Source organism: Apium graveolens, chromosome 10 (assembly GCF_009905375.1).
Source record: "Apium graveolens cultivar Ventura chromosome 10, ASM990537v1, whole genome shotgun sequence".
Lineage (NCBI taxonomy): Eukaryota > Viridiplantae > Streptophyta > Magnoliopsida > Apiales > Apiaceae > Apium > Apium graveolens.
Genome location: NC_133656.1, coordinates 3,037,062 through 3,051,997, shown reverse-complemented (window position 1 = coordinate 3,051,997; position 14,936 = coordinate 3,037,062). Strand labels below are relative to the sequence as shown.

The 14,936-nt window shown below is 39.3% G+C and overlaps 1 non-coding gene across 1 annotated transcript; it reads left to right on the top strand.

The window, feature by feature from the left end:
• Positions 1-1,590: 1,590 nt before the first annotated feature.
• On the top strand, positions 1,591-1,697 carry LOC141694279 (small nucleolar RNA R71). The gene has a single exon (XR_012563599.1). It is a non-coding gene; the product is annotated as a small nucleolar RNA R71 (small nucleolar RNA).
• Positions 1,698-14,936: the final 13,239 nt, after the last annotated feature.

Here is a 14,936-nt window from a genome sequence, read left to right as displayed (position 1 = left end):
CTTTTAAGCACTCCTCATCTTATGTAGGAAATTTCATTGCCTTGAACACGTTGAAGGTCACATCCTGATCTTGTACCCGCATAGTAAGTTCACCTTTCTGCACATCTATCAAGGTACGGCCAGTAGCCAAGAAAGGTCTTCCCAAGATTATGGGAATCTTCTTATCTTCCTCAAAATCCAGAATAACAAAATCTGCAGGAAAGAAGAGCTTATCCACCTTGACTAGCACATCCTCCACTATGCCCCTTGGGTAAGTAATAGAACGATCAGCCAATTGTAGAGACATGTATGTGGGTTTTGGATCAAGCAAATCCAACTTTTTAAAGATCGACAATGGCATCAGATTGATGCTTGCTCCCAAATCACAAAGGCACTTGTCAAAAGTCAACTTGCCAATGGTGCAAGGAATGGTGAAGCTACCTGGATCTTTAAGCTTTGGAGGTAACTTTTGCTGCAGAACAGCGCTGCATTCTTCCGTGAGAGCAACGGTCTCAAGGTCATCCAGTTTCACCTTCCTTGAAAGAATATTCTTCATAAACTTCGCATAACTAGGCATTTGATCCAGAGCCTCAGCGAAAGGTATATTGATGTGAAGTTTCTTGAACACCTCCAGAAACTTACCGAACTGTCTATCCAGCTTTTGTTGCTGCAATCTCTTAGGAAAAGGTGGTGGAGGATAGAGTTGTTTCTCCCCTGTATTACCCTCAAGCAGAGCGTGTTCAACAGTAGTCTTCCTTGGTTTCGCCGCTTTCTCCTTTTGCTTAGCTTCTTCATCTCTAATTTCAGCTTCTCCTTCTTTTGGCTTTTCAGCATCAACAACTTTCCCAGACCTTAAGGTAATAGTCTTGACTTGCTCTTTAGCTTCCTTCTTGTACTTCCGTGTCACTAGGGAGTGTTCCAGGTTGACGATTGAGCACTGCATTGGCTATTTGACCGATTTGATTTTCTAAGGTCTTGATAGAAACCGTCTGACTCTTGCATAACAGCTTAAGTTCCTCAAAATCAGCACTAGTAGGTGCAGCTGCACTTCCCTGTTGAGGGTATGATTGCCTTTGAGCATACTGCTGTGGTTGCTGGAATCCAGATGGATTAAACTGTTTACTCACACCTTGCTGATATGGTGGCTGAATAGCATTCTGATTATTACCCCAGCTGAAATTTGGATGATTTCTGTTATTAGGATGATAAGTAGCTGGCACAGGCTGCTGTTGTCGCTGATAATTATTCACATACTGAACAGATTCGTTGACAAGAGAACACTGATCTGTTGCATGAGAACCTGCACAAAGCTCATAAACCATAGCTATTTGATTAACTCCATATGTAGCTAGAGAATCAACCTTCATCGACAGCGCTTGGAGCTGCGCTGCAATAGCGGTGGCTGCATCGACTTCCAGAATACCTGCTAATTTCCCAGGAATCATCCTCTGAGTTGGGTTTTGATGCTCATTTGCAGCCATAGTCTCGATAAGATTATAAGCCTCAGTATAGCTTTTAGCCCATAAGGCGCCTCCAGCTGCTGTATCGAGCATGGGCCTAGATTGGGCCCCTAAACTATTATAGAAACCAGTGATCACCATCCAATCGGGTATTCCATGATGTGGACACTTCCTCAACATTTCCTTGTAGCGTTCCCAAGCTTCGCACATAGATTCTGAAGGTTGCTGCACAAACTGAGTAAGAGCACTCCTCATAGCAGCAGTCTTTGTCATCGGATAAAACTTCACCAGAAACTTTTATGCAAGATCTTGCCAAGTAGTGATGGACCCAGCTGGTTCAGAATATAACCAATCCTTAGCCTTGTCCCTCAGTGAGAATGGGAAAAGCCTCAGCTTGATAGCCTCATCGGTCATGCCATTATACTTAAAAGTGCTGCAGATCTCGACAAAATTCCTTATGTGCATGTTGGGGTCTTCAGTTGCAGATCCTCCAAAAGAAACAGAATTCTGCACCATCTGAATAGTGCCCGGCTTGATTTCAAAGGTGTTAGCTTGAATAGCCGGATGAAGAATGCTTGACTGAATGTCATCAATTTTTGGCCGAGAAAAGTCCATAAGAGCTGGATCAGCCTGAACAATACGATCACCCATGATTACTGGTTCTTTCCGCTCAGTTCCTGAATCCGAATCTTCAAAATCTATCTTCTCCGGAATATCAAGAACTTCGTCTGTCTCCTCAGCTGTATCTAAAGTCCTCTTGCGAGTACGAGAACGAGTTTGCATAAACGCTCACTTAAGTACTTGAAACACAACCAGAAACAATAAGTAACAACTACGTCCTAATCACTGAGTCCTAATGACCAATGATGGTAAGTACATAAACTAAACAAATACGCCGAGTCCCCGGCAGCGGCGCCGAAAACTTGTTAGGGCGAAAACTCGCACTAATCTTCACGCAAGTATACGCGTTCGCAAGTAATATAGAATACTTTCTAGTTCGTTCCCACAGAGACTCAGACTAATTATTATTTAATTAAACTCATGCACCAATGTATGATTACTTCTCAATGTTAAGACACTAACACTTAGAATTGTTGACTAAATATTAACTACAATTAATTACTTAGTTTATCACTTAAATAACACTTCAATTAACAATATTAAAACACTCATGAGATCACAACTTCATTACTACTTCCTTCAATAGTTATTGTTATTACCTTTAGCATGTGACAATGATGATATTAATCGAATAACACGAAACTGATAAAAGCCAACTTTCATTGTACTAATACCATTCTACCAAACATCCACAATTAAGATAGAAGTTGAATAGTCATCAATTATGTTGAGTTCCTATATATCTACAGAAATTGACAACACAGTGATTTAAGCACAAGTTATTCCTTTTGATTACATAGGGCAAATAAAATTTTAGAGTTACCTACTAATCATGCACATCGTACATGAACATATGCTAGCATGGCAAGTTCTAAATCTCAAGATCCATCGTCGCTTCACAAGAGATTAACACCCTATCTTATATGTTCGCGACGCACATAAGACGAATATGCACAACCAATACTAGATATCATACAATCATCACACACTAAAGTATTAAACAATTAACTAAAGAATTCCATAGTAAATCCGTTGCGACCCCATGATCATGATTAGCCCATAATAGCACTTATCGTCATCATGGGTTCATATGAAATCATGATAAACAAACACAAGAAAATAATAACTAAACTAATTATATTAAATCAGAGTACGTCATAAGAGTAAATAGGTTCAAAGTAAGAAAACTAGCATCCAACATTACAACGAAATAAGAATCACAAGAAAATATGTTTCCTCTTCATTGCTGTGTGCTAAAACGGTCTTCTTCCTTATCTCCTTCCCTCCTTGCTTAATACCACCATCCAACCTCCTGAAAATGTCTCCAAATCCACTTATATAATAGTCCCATAAAACTCAGATTACATAGAAGTTGGAAGCCAAACGGTAGTAGAAGTCTAAAAATAATTATTTAGGGCGCTCAGGACCCTAACGGATTTTTCCTGAGTTTGCTCCGTTTCTTCGCCGTAATCTGCCCCTTTCTTTCCTCTCGCAATGGTGAACACATGCCAAGGCTTATTCTTGATGATTACTCCTCCGAAATGCAACTAATACTTTGAAATGCATAAACACTAGAAAAACGCATTAAATACACAAAATACTTGATTTCAAGGCACCAATTTAAGCCATTTTAAGATGTTCTAAGTGGTATAAAATGCCACTTATCATTTCTTCAAATGCTTTATGGCATTCTGGTCTCCAATTAACTCCCTTCTTGTTGTTTTCTCCTTTCAGCAAATCAAAAAAAGGTGAGCATCTTTCTTCCATCTTTGAAACAAATCTTTTAAGTGCTGCTAATGACCCTGCTAGCTTCTGCACGTCCGTCAGGGTCCAAGGAGCTTTCATTTCTTGGATTGCCTTTATCTTCTCCGGATTGGATTCAATCCCCCGGTTGCCTATCATGAATCCAATTAATTTGCCTGCTCCTACTCCAAAGGTGCATTTTTCTGGATTCATCTTGAGTGCGTGCTTCCTTAAATTATCATAACATTCTCTGAGATCTTCAATATGACCCGGGATGCTTGTGGACTTTGCAATCATATCATCAAATAGGACTCTAAGTTTCTTTCTAGATGGATCTTAAAAATCTTATTCATTTCTCTCTGGTAGGTTAGGCCTGCATTCGTGAATCCAAAAGGTAACATGATATAAGCACAGACTGCTCTGTGGGTGATGAATGCTGTCTTCTAGATGTCCTTTAGATTCATGCTGATTTGGTGTACCCATAAAAAGCGTCCATGAAGCTTAGCATTTGATGTCCGTATGTGGCATCTATCAGTTGATCAATATCTGGAAGGGGGTAGGGATCCTTTGGGCATGCATCATCCAAGTCGATGTAGTCAACACACATTCTCCTTTTGCCATTTGCCTTCTTTACCATGACCATGTTAGCCAGCCACTCTGGGTATTTAATTTCGCATATGATCCCAGCTTTGAGTAATTTTCTCACCTCTTCTTCTATAGCCTTCTACCTCTCTGGGGCAAAATTTCTTCTATTTTGCTAAACAGGCTTCCTGTTTTGGTTAACGTCCAAGCTATGCATTGCTATGGATTTATGCAGCCTGTGCATGTCTTTTGGGCTCCAAGAAAACACATCAGCATACTCTCATATCAAAGAAACAACTCTTCCTTAAAAACTATCTCTAGCCCGGATCCTATCTTCACTTTCTTAGAAGGGTTGCTCTTATCAATCAGAATTGTTTATGTCTCTACTGCAGCCTCAACCTTTTCTTGATCTTGGTTTGACACCCTTTGCTGGATCCGGGCTTCAGTGTTATTTTTCATATAGATTTGACCCTGGGCTAATGTCTTTCCTAGGTTGCTTTTCCTTAATTCATTTATTTCAGGGTTGGTTGCTTGCATAGTCAGATTTTTATGGCTAAAAGCTGGGTCTACTTCAATCTCTATCATGACTTGGTTGCTTTTTGGTTATTATGAGCCTGTCTTGGTTGCTTTTGGATCCGGGTTGGATTCTATAACTTGAACTTCTTTTCCCACTACATCCCTTGAGCGGGGGCGATGTTTCTTGTTTCTTTGTTACTTTCGAAGGACAATGGCCCTCCTCTTGTTGTCTTGGTGAGTTTCCTCCATGACCAGGGCCTGGCTGTAACATCTCTCTGCGAGTTCATAATCTCCTTTGACTTCTCTGACCCCCGTCGGAGATGGGAATTTGATCTTTAAGTGGGCAATGGAGCTGATTTCTTGCATGCTAGTTAGAGTCGGATGCCCAATTATGCTATTATAGAACTTTATAACATGGGTAACCTGGTTTGGGATTGATCTAAATATAAGAGGAAGTTATAGGGTCCCATGGATCGAGATCAAGTTATTCAAAATCGATAAAGGGGGTCCTCCCAGCATTCATTCGAGTGGACATTTCCCAATTTCATTCAATCGGTATGCTTAAAGATGATTGAGGAGCCATTGTTTATCAGCATCCTCCTCACTTCGTTGTCAAAAATATCAGATGTCACTACCAAGGCCTCATTGTGATTCGGATTGACCCCTTCTAAATCTCTACTGCTGAAAGATATTACCATCTCTGGGAATGATTGAATAGAGAGGACCTCATCTCCCGAGTCCGGGCTGTTGGGGGTGAGTGTGAACCCCCCAAGACTACATTTACCACATTCTTTCCTTTTCTTGATCCTTCTCATTTCTGATTGTTATCACTAGATATATATTGGTTGAGGTTTCCTTTCTTTACTTTCTCTTCAATAAAGTACTTGAGAGATAGGCAATTCTTCATTTAGTGGCCATGCGTTTCATGATAATCACATTGTCGATTGTAAGGCCGGCTCTCCGAGAGAGTTTGCATTGGCTTTGGTGGATAGTAGAATGGCTTGTTTTTTATGTCTTTCAGTATTTCCTCCATGGTCCGGTTCAGGGGGTCCAATCTAGCTCTTGACTAGGCTCATTAGATTGCCTAGACGGTACTGGGTCGCTCTTGGATTCCATCCTAGGGCCAAGTGGCTGAAATATGGGAGTATTATGGACCATTTGAGTTTTCTGGCTTTGCTTGAACTTTTTGTCCTGATGGTAACCCCCTTTCGGTCGGTCATCAGAGTTCTTGCTCCTGGATCCCCCATTCCAGGTCATCCTCATAGCTTGGAGCACATATATTTCCTTGATGAATCTAGCTTCCATGGAGTAGGCAGCAGCCAGGCTTTGAGTTTCCTTCTTGATCAGCATCCTCCTCACTTCGTTGTCAAAAATATCAGGTGTCACTACCAAGGCCTCATTGTGATTCGGATTGATGGTAACCCCCTTTCAGTCGGTCATCAGAGTTCTTGCTCCTGGATCCCCCATTCCAGGTCATCCTCATAGCTTGGAGCACATCTATTTCCTTGATGAATCTAGCTTCCATGGAGTAGGCAGCAGCCAGGCTTTGAGTTTCCTTCTTGATCAGCATCCTCCTCACTTCGTTGTCAAAAATATCAGGTGTCACTACCAAGGCCTCATTGTGATTCGGATTGACCCCTTCTAAATCTCTACTGCTGAAAGATATTACCATCTCTGGGAATGATTGAATAGAGAGGACCTCATCTCCCGAGTCCGGGCTGTTGGGGGTGAGTGTGAACCCCCCAAGACTACATTTACCACATTCTTTCCTTTCCTTGATCCTTCTCATTTCTGATTGTTATCACTAGATATATATTGGTTGAGGTTTCCTTTCTTTACTTTCTCTTCAATAAAGTACTTGGTGGATAGTAGAATGGCTTGTTTTTTATGTCTTTCAGTATTTCCTCCATGGTCCGGTTCAGGGGGTCCAATCTAGCTCTTGACTAGGCTCCTTAGATTGCCTAGACGGTACTGGGTCGCTCTTGGATTCCATCCTAGGGCCAAGTGGCTGAAATATGGGAGTATTATGGACCATTTGAGTTTTCTGGCTTTGCTTGAACTTTTTGTCCTGATGGTAACCCCCTTTCAGTGACCTGGAATGGGGGATCCAGGAGCAAGAACTCTGATGACCGACTGAAAGGGGGTTACCATCAGGACAAAAAGTTCAAGCAAAGCCAGAAAACTCAAATGGTCCATAATACTCCCATATTTCAGCCACTTGGCCCTAGGATGGAATCCAAGAGCGACCCAGTACCGTCTAGGTAATCTAAGGAGCCTAGTCAAGAGCTAGATTGGACCCCCTGAACCGGACCATGGAGGAAATACTGAAAGACATAAAAAACAAGCCATTCTACTATCCACCAAAGCCAATGCAAACTCTCTCCATTTGAGTTTTCTGGCTTTGCTTGAACTTTTTGTCCTGATGGTAACCCCCTTTCAGTCGGTCATCAGAGTTCTTGCTCCTGGATCCCCCATTCCAGGTCATCCTCATAGCTTGGAGCACATCTATTTCCTTGATGAATCTAGCTTCCATGGAGTAGGCAGCAGCCAGGCTTTGAGTTTCCTTCTTGATCAATTCCAAAATATACCTTTCATTATGTTCTGGGTCTAGGTTCCTCCGGAATATGCTTAGAGCCTCCCATTCATCTAAGTTTGCGATCTTGTTGATTGCTTCCTAGAAACGCCTCATATAGGATGAGAGATTCGTTGTCATACTGGAGAATAGTTTCAAGATGGCACATATGCAGCTCATGTTTCTTGTTTGCTCGGAACCTCCTTATAAAGGCTCCGTGAAACTTTTCCATCTGTGGATGCTTCGAGAGGGGATCCTGCTAAACCACCTCTGATCCCCCCCAAGAGTCGATGAGAAGAATTTGGAATTGGTCAAATCATTGTAGTAGTATATCTGAGCAATCTGCTCAACATAATTCAGATGTTCATCTGGATCTCCTAATCCATCAAACGAATCGAAGTTATAATGCTTAAGGCCTCTCTGCGGGGGGTGGCCTCTAAGGAATATATGAAGGGTGTTAGAGTTTCCCCAACCTCTATTTAAGAGTCCTTATCCATCTTTCTTTGAAGTTCATAAATCATGTCTTTGAGGTCCTTATGTCCCTCCTCGTTATCATCATCAGAAATGACCTCGGGGGTGGGGTCCCTCCGGGTCCTTTTCGTCCAAGACTTGGCCAATAGCCTCTCTTCTTCTAGTTGCATTCTTTTTTGGACTTTGAGCTCAAGCTTTGCTTTTTCCTTTCTTCTGATATGTTCTCTCATTTCTTCCACCCTCTTCTTCGTGATTGCTTCTGTCTCTCTCTTATTACTTTGGTCTTTTTGATTCTTTTCCCCTTAGCTCTGATTCGGTCAAAGACAAATCTCCTGGATTGCTGGTAGTCCCCGGACTCTTCCTGATCATCTTCTTTTTTAAATTCTAACTGAGCCCGGGCTTGCTCTTTCCTGTAGAGTCGGATTGCTTCAGCCAATTCATTGCTGGTCAGCTTGGCCATGTGCTCCTCGGCCACTGGAACATTGGTATACTTATATTGGTTCATCTCGATGAGGTTTCTGGTATCCCGAGGCATTACTAGCCTTTCCAAGACTGGGGTATATGTTAATGGTTGCTCCTGTAGGCTGTCTCTATCATCCCCAGGGTCCTGTGCCTGAGAATGATCCTGGTCCTGGACCTGAGTACTTGTAGAAGGTCTCCCACCCGTATTATTTCCTGCTGTTGCCATTATCTCAAGTGTACAAACAAAACTTGACCAAGATTTGAAGCTAAAAACATAGATCTAAGGTTGCTTTTTAAATATAGAAAAAAAAATTCAGAACAACAACAAACAAACTTTATGGGTTTTGCTAACAATATTGCGGAACAAGTATGACGGGGTCTAAAACACGAAGTTAATATGCAAGCTAAAGCAGATCTAGGTTCTAACACAACCAAAACTATCTATAGCACACACAAACGTGGCTTAAAACGACGAGCACACACAAATGTGGCTTAATAAACAACATTCATAGTTACGAGAAAGTATGGTTGCTTGTGTTCTCACAGGTTAAAGAAATGGACTCTTTTAAGAGTTCGCTGATGAAGGTGAATTTAGGGGGCACCGTGACCCAAGGATGGAGAGCCCCTCCTTCTAGAACCAAATGATAACTCTGATGTGCGGGGCTACTCATCCCAACACAGCGCCTAGACCTTCTCGTGATGGTGTGGTGTAGCTGTTATAGGGTGTTTGCAAAATAATACCGGAGGGGGGTTTAAGCCTCGCGGCGCCTCCGGTGTGAGAATAAGAACTCGCTTTTAGGAAAGATGAAGATAGAAAAGAAAGCAAGGTGGCTGTGTGTATATTTGTGTGTAAGAGAGTGTGTAACTCCTAAACCCCTTCCCCTTGGGTTATTTATAGCCCAAATGTAGGGTTTGGGGGTTGGTACCTTTAGATCAGGGTCGTTCGTTGTTGGAGGCGAAGGACGCCTGGCTCGGATGGATTCTATACACACGTCCAGGTAAAGACCACCTTTAGGCTGCACCAAAGGTGTGCTGACGCATGTCATGATTGCCTAAGTTGTTGGTTGTTAATAGCTGTGTTAGGCCCTTAATCAACTGTGAAAGGGGGTGAATACAGTTAATTTGATCAACAAGACAAAGCTTCAACAGAATCAAACAGTTTTTATATATATCTTATAAAAACTTATTACACAAGTACTCTCACGAAAGAATGAACAAATATCCTTGAGAGCTGCTAGGTTATGCGAAAGATATAACAATGTCCCAATGCATATAGCATGAACCTAAACTATGCTTTTATAGAGCACATCTACCATTGTATAAGGAACCTTATTCTATTAACAACAAGGAAACATATACTATTGCTTCTGAGATAAAGTCCTCCACTGACTTGAAATTCCTGATTCCTTTTCCTCTTCAAACATTAACGAATGTGACAAATACTGATTTCATCATCCGTTGACATCATCATCCATCGAATACCAACATTCGTCAATGTCATCATCATATTCCTATTCCCAATGTAAATACTCAAGTATCAACGAATACTTGCATCAGTAGCTAACCCATTTAATCAATTAAAAGATATTCCACTCACTCACTGATTAATTAAAAATACTGTTAACAATTTATTTCGAATAAATTTAAAATAATCAAATGAAGTATAACAGTCAATCATGGTTTAACCATTATCAGTATTTTAATTACTTCTATCATGATTTATTAACTACTAAAATAAACTATTAGTCAAAACAAGTTCAACTAATAACAGAGTTTATAAGTATCATAAGTAGTTCAACATGCAATTTTCACATCAGATCATTTAGCACAGTTTGCATGTTATCATGGTATCAAGCATTTAGCATAAGAATCAGTATCTAACAAGTACTTACAAATAATAAGATACCATGCTTTAATAAATATCAGCCGACTTAATTATCAGAGTTTGAGAACTGCCCTAAAATCATTCCCAATTCATTCACCAGTCTTGTGAATGTGGCTTCATAGAGAGGCTTGGTGAATATATTTGCTACTTGCTGATCTGTTGGAACAAAGATCAATTCCACTATACCCGCTACCACATGTTCCCTTATGAAATGGTATCTGATACTGATGTGCTTAATCATAGAATGCTGCACTGGATTTCATGTCATTGTAATAGCACTTTGATTATCACAATATATAGGAATAGAAGAATAGTCTAACCCATAATCCAGCAGATGATTCTTCATCCATGGAATCTGAGCACAACAACTTCCTGCAGCAATGTATTCTGCTTCCGCAGTTGAAATGGAAATTGAATTTTGTTTCTTGCTGTACCAAGAAACTAATCTGCCTCCAAGAAATTGGCAGCTTCCAGAAGTACTTTTCCTTTCTATTTTGTATCCTGCAAAATCAGCATCTGAATATCCAATTAGCTAAAAGTCTGAATCTCTAGGATACCATAATCCTAGATTATAGTGCCTTTGAGATACTTGAAGATTCTCATTACAGCTAATAGATGAGGTTCTCTAGTGTAATAACCCCAATTTTTGGAATTTTTGAAACACGGATAAATAGTAACTTTTGTTGATGATGCTGATTAAGGAAAATTATCAGACCACGCTATATAGGAGTACTTTTATGGAAATTCTAAGATCGTATTAGTATTTCATAAAGTAAATGAGTGTATGTAAAGGTCGTTAGAATTCGAATCCGAACACTTTGATTTTTCCCGAAAATCCACCAGATACCGAAAGAATTGAGTATAAGTTAACAGGATAAAAAGGATTTAAATTCAAGGATTTTAAGAGGGGATCATAAAAAGGAATATAAAATATTGAGAAAGGTTTAGGGGAACCCAAGTAATAAGATCCCGGATATGATCCCTCAAACGATAAACGAGAGCGAAAGTTAAGCGAACCGTATAACAGATCAGCGGTCATTAGCCAAGTAATTAGGAGCTAATCAAAGAGGTTAGTGATGATGATGTCATCAAACCAACAAGAAGAGGACAAGTGTGGGAAGATGACATAGGAATGTGACATAAGCATGACCAAAAAGGAAGGAAGGTTGGTTGATTATAAACCACACAAAATTCACCATGGTTAAAAGGTAATAAAGCAAAACAAAAGGAAGCGACCAAGCAAAACAAATCAAAAACACAAAACACAAGTTGACTTTCCCCATTTCATGAAGAAGCTCTCGGCCAAAACCAGAGCAGCAACTTCAAACTACCATATCTCCTTCAATACTCACTCGAATGTTGTGTTCTATAGCTCGTTTGAAAGGTATTGAGATGGCCTACAACTCTTGTTCACAAGTCTCGTCCAAATAAGCATGGTAAAACCCTCATTTTTACAGTTCTTTAAATCGGACTTTTAGAAACTTCAAAACCTAACTTTGTGTTCTTGATTTCTTTGGAAAGATCAAGCTTGTAGGAGGCTCCCTAAGACTTCCAAGCTACTCTAATCACTCCAAGGAAGGTATAACACCTCCAAGCCCTAACTTTACTTTGAGTATTACGATGGTTTTGATGGTTATAGTAAATGAGAAGCATGATGCTTGTGTGTTTAGAGTTTGGATTGGATTTGTAGTGATTTGGATGTTGAAATCTTGTTTATAGTTAATGAAACTTAAGTATAGCTAGTAGTTCATGTGTGGGGTTGTATAAATTGGAAAATCTTGAGATTTGGGGACTGATGTAGTAAGGTTTGGATGAGGGTTGGTTGTATTGTTGGTTGTGAGTTAAATGGTGGTTGTTTGGAGTGGTTTAAAACTTGGTAATCGCGTAAACATAGCCGTCGTAATGCCCAATTTCATACAACTGCTTGTTCTTAGTGTTCGGGATAGAGAGCTAACTATTGAATCTATGACTTTTCCATGTTTAGTTAGATTATGTCGCAAGCTTCGTTTTGATATGTGGTTCTCTTGAATCCGATGTACGTTTTAGGAGAAACGATCATTTTAAGTAACGGTATTTTGCGAACGAACCTTTACCCCTCACTTTACTTTGAGACCTTGGTTAAGGCCCTTAAATGACTAATTGGAGTATGAAACAATTATGTAAAGTGGATTAGGCAGTTGGTAGAGTACTCGCGAAAGAATCGCCTTAAAATTCTTAATGGTTAATTTATTAAAAATGGTGGAGCCGAGGGTACTCGAACGACTTATGTGATTCGGTAAGCGTAGGAGTGACCATAAGCGAACGTTAGGGTTCAATTGGTTAAAGTCTAGTTTCTTAAGCGACCGGGGTTTAATTCTGACTTATGTTGTTGTTCATAGGTTATCGGACCCACTCTAATCTTAAGTCTATCCGGGAACACTCAGACAAGTTTTCTACCCGTTATACTGTTGTTATGATGTATACATATGTATATGCATTATCTTGTGATAGATGCATGGTGGTTAATTAGCAAATCTTGCGATATATTGGAGCATGTGATATGGTATATATGCATGTCTGTTTCGTAATCTTGATATATATTATTGATTCAATTGCTTATAAGTTGCATAATACCTATGCTAGAGATAAGCAGTAGTTGCGTATACCCTTAGTATAGGGGACCCAAAGGTGAACATTTTTTAAAACCGGGAGTCGATGTTCCCGAGTATATTATATATATATATATATTTATATATATAGATATAGTTTTCAAAACTATGAATCGAATAAGGTTTATTCGATAACTTTATTTTATTAATGAATATTATTTTGAATATTCATTCGAGGGCTTATGACTCCGTCTATTTTATTAATGAATATTATTTTGAATATTCATTCGAGGACATATGACTCCGTTTATTTTATTTAATGAATATTATTATTTGAATATTCATTCGAGGACTTATGACTCCGATTATTTACTAATTATTATTCTTTATTTTATTTAAGAATAATGTGTCGATAATCAAACTCGCTTTTGATTATTCAAATAAAGATCCTACTTTCGTATAAGTATATCTTTGGTTATTTAATATTCATTTCAATTATGAGTTTTAAAACTCCTACCTCAATTATTTTTATAAGGATCACCCTTATGGGAATATTATTTAAATAATAATATTCAGTTATATTCTAATATATCGGGACTGATTTATTTTACTAAATCAGCATTACTCCAAACATTCTTAAAAATGTTTTTGAGTCTTCAAAATGATTTTTAAAGGTTAGGACGGATCCCAAAACTCATTTTTTTATATTTAAGATCTTCCTTTCAAAGGAGATTTAAATACTCGCTCAAAACCTAAGGGATCCGGCTCTGTGGTGTATTTTATATTCGCAACAAGGTTGTTGTTTTGATAAAAGAGTTTTTGATTACTTACCCAACACTCGGGAAGTAAAATTCTTGGAACAAGTTAATCCATTAACAGGCACCGCCTGGGAAATATCGGTGAGTTTTCCTTTCCAACTAGATACGACTTCTTGGTGGAGCCGTATCAACAAGTTTCTACTTGGGGAAAGCGGGGACAAGCTTTACGTTTCAGAGTCATGGATTTCATCTGAACTAGGAGTGGCGTAAGTGGTCGAGTGGCGCCGGCCCAGCCTTATTATATTGGCCCAAATGGCCTGGAAATTCCTTTAAGACGATCCATTCCTTAGGAGTCCAGTGTTTGGTTGACAAGTAAATCCGACAGGTTCTCCTCTACATGTAGAAAATGGTGGGGTTGCACTACTGCGACTGATCATCGTGAGTGGTCTTCCTGGCGCGGCAAACTTCCATAATGAGTTCATCATCCAATTGGATATTTCTGCAACACTACCCAGAGCACTTCGATAGAAAGGCTACGGCTGGGCGATTGTTGAGTGTTGGCAGGGTCGAGTTTTCAAAATGATGTTTTCATCAAATAAAGTATCTCGTAACTTCATTTCAGTTTGATGATATTTCAAAGATTGATTCTATACAAGTTTTGTCTTATAGCTTAATCTATGGGATGAACTGGTTATAACTTGAACGGTGGTAGTTTAGGTAGTATTTGGAAAAGATATAAGTATATTGGGGTATCTTGTAACTTCATCTTTTCAACTTATATCTGGTTAATGATTATCTTATGCATGACAAAGATTTTCAGAAAAACATTGAGACAAGGTTAGATATATAAGATCACCTTGCAACGATATTTTTATACAGTTATAAACTGGAACTCTGTGTATATTATACATGTCAGAGGATTTCAAAGATTTTGAAAAGTATATATGTATATATATACTGAATATTTTGCGACTTGGTCGCGTTAAGATATCAACTTGGTTCAATTCTTCTTGACCAAGACTTTCATGAGTACTATAAGAATGCTCATATATTGTAAATCATTATACATATTATTTTGGTGAGCTTGTTGCTCACCCTTGCTTTCTTCTTTCATCACACAACATCAGATAGACAAGATGAACATGACCAAGCTCCCAATTCGCGAGCGGATAGGAAACGTTCCGCAGTTTCCTATAGACGTTGATGTCGCTGTAGCTGAGGTAGGAACTACCAATAGGCTAGGATTTCAACTTTTGATGTACCAGACTTATGTATCTTTATGAATTATAATAATGGCAA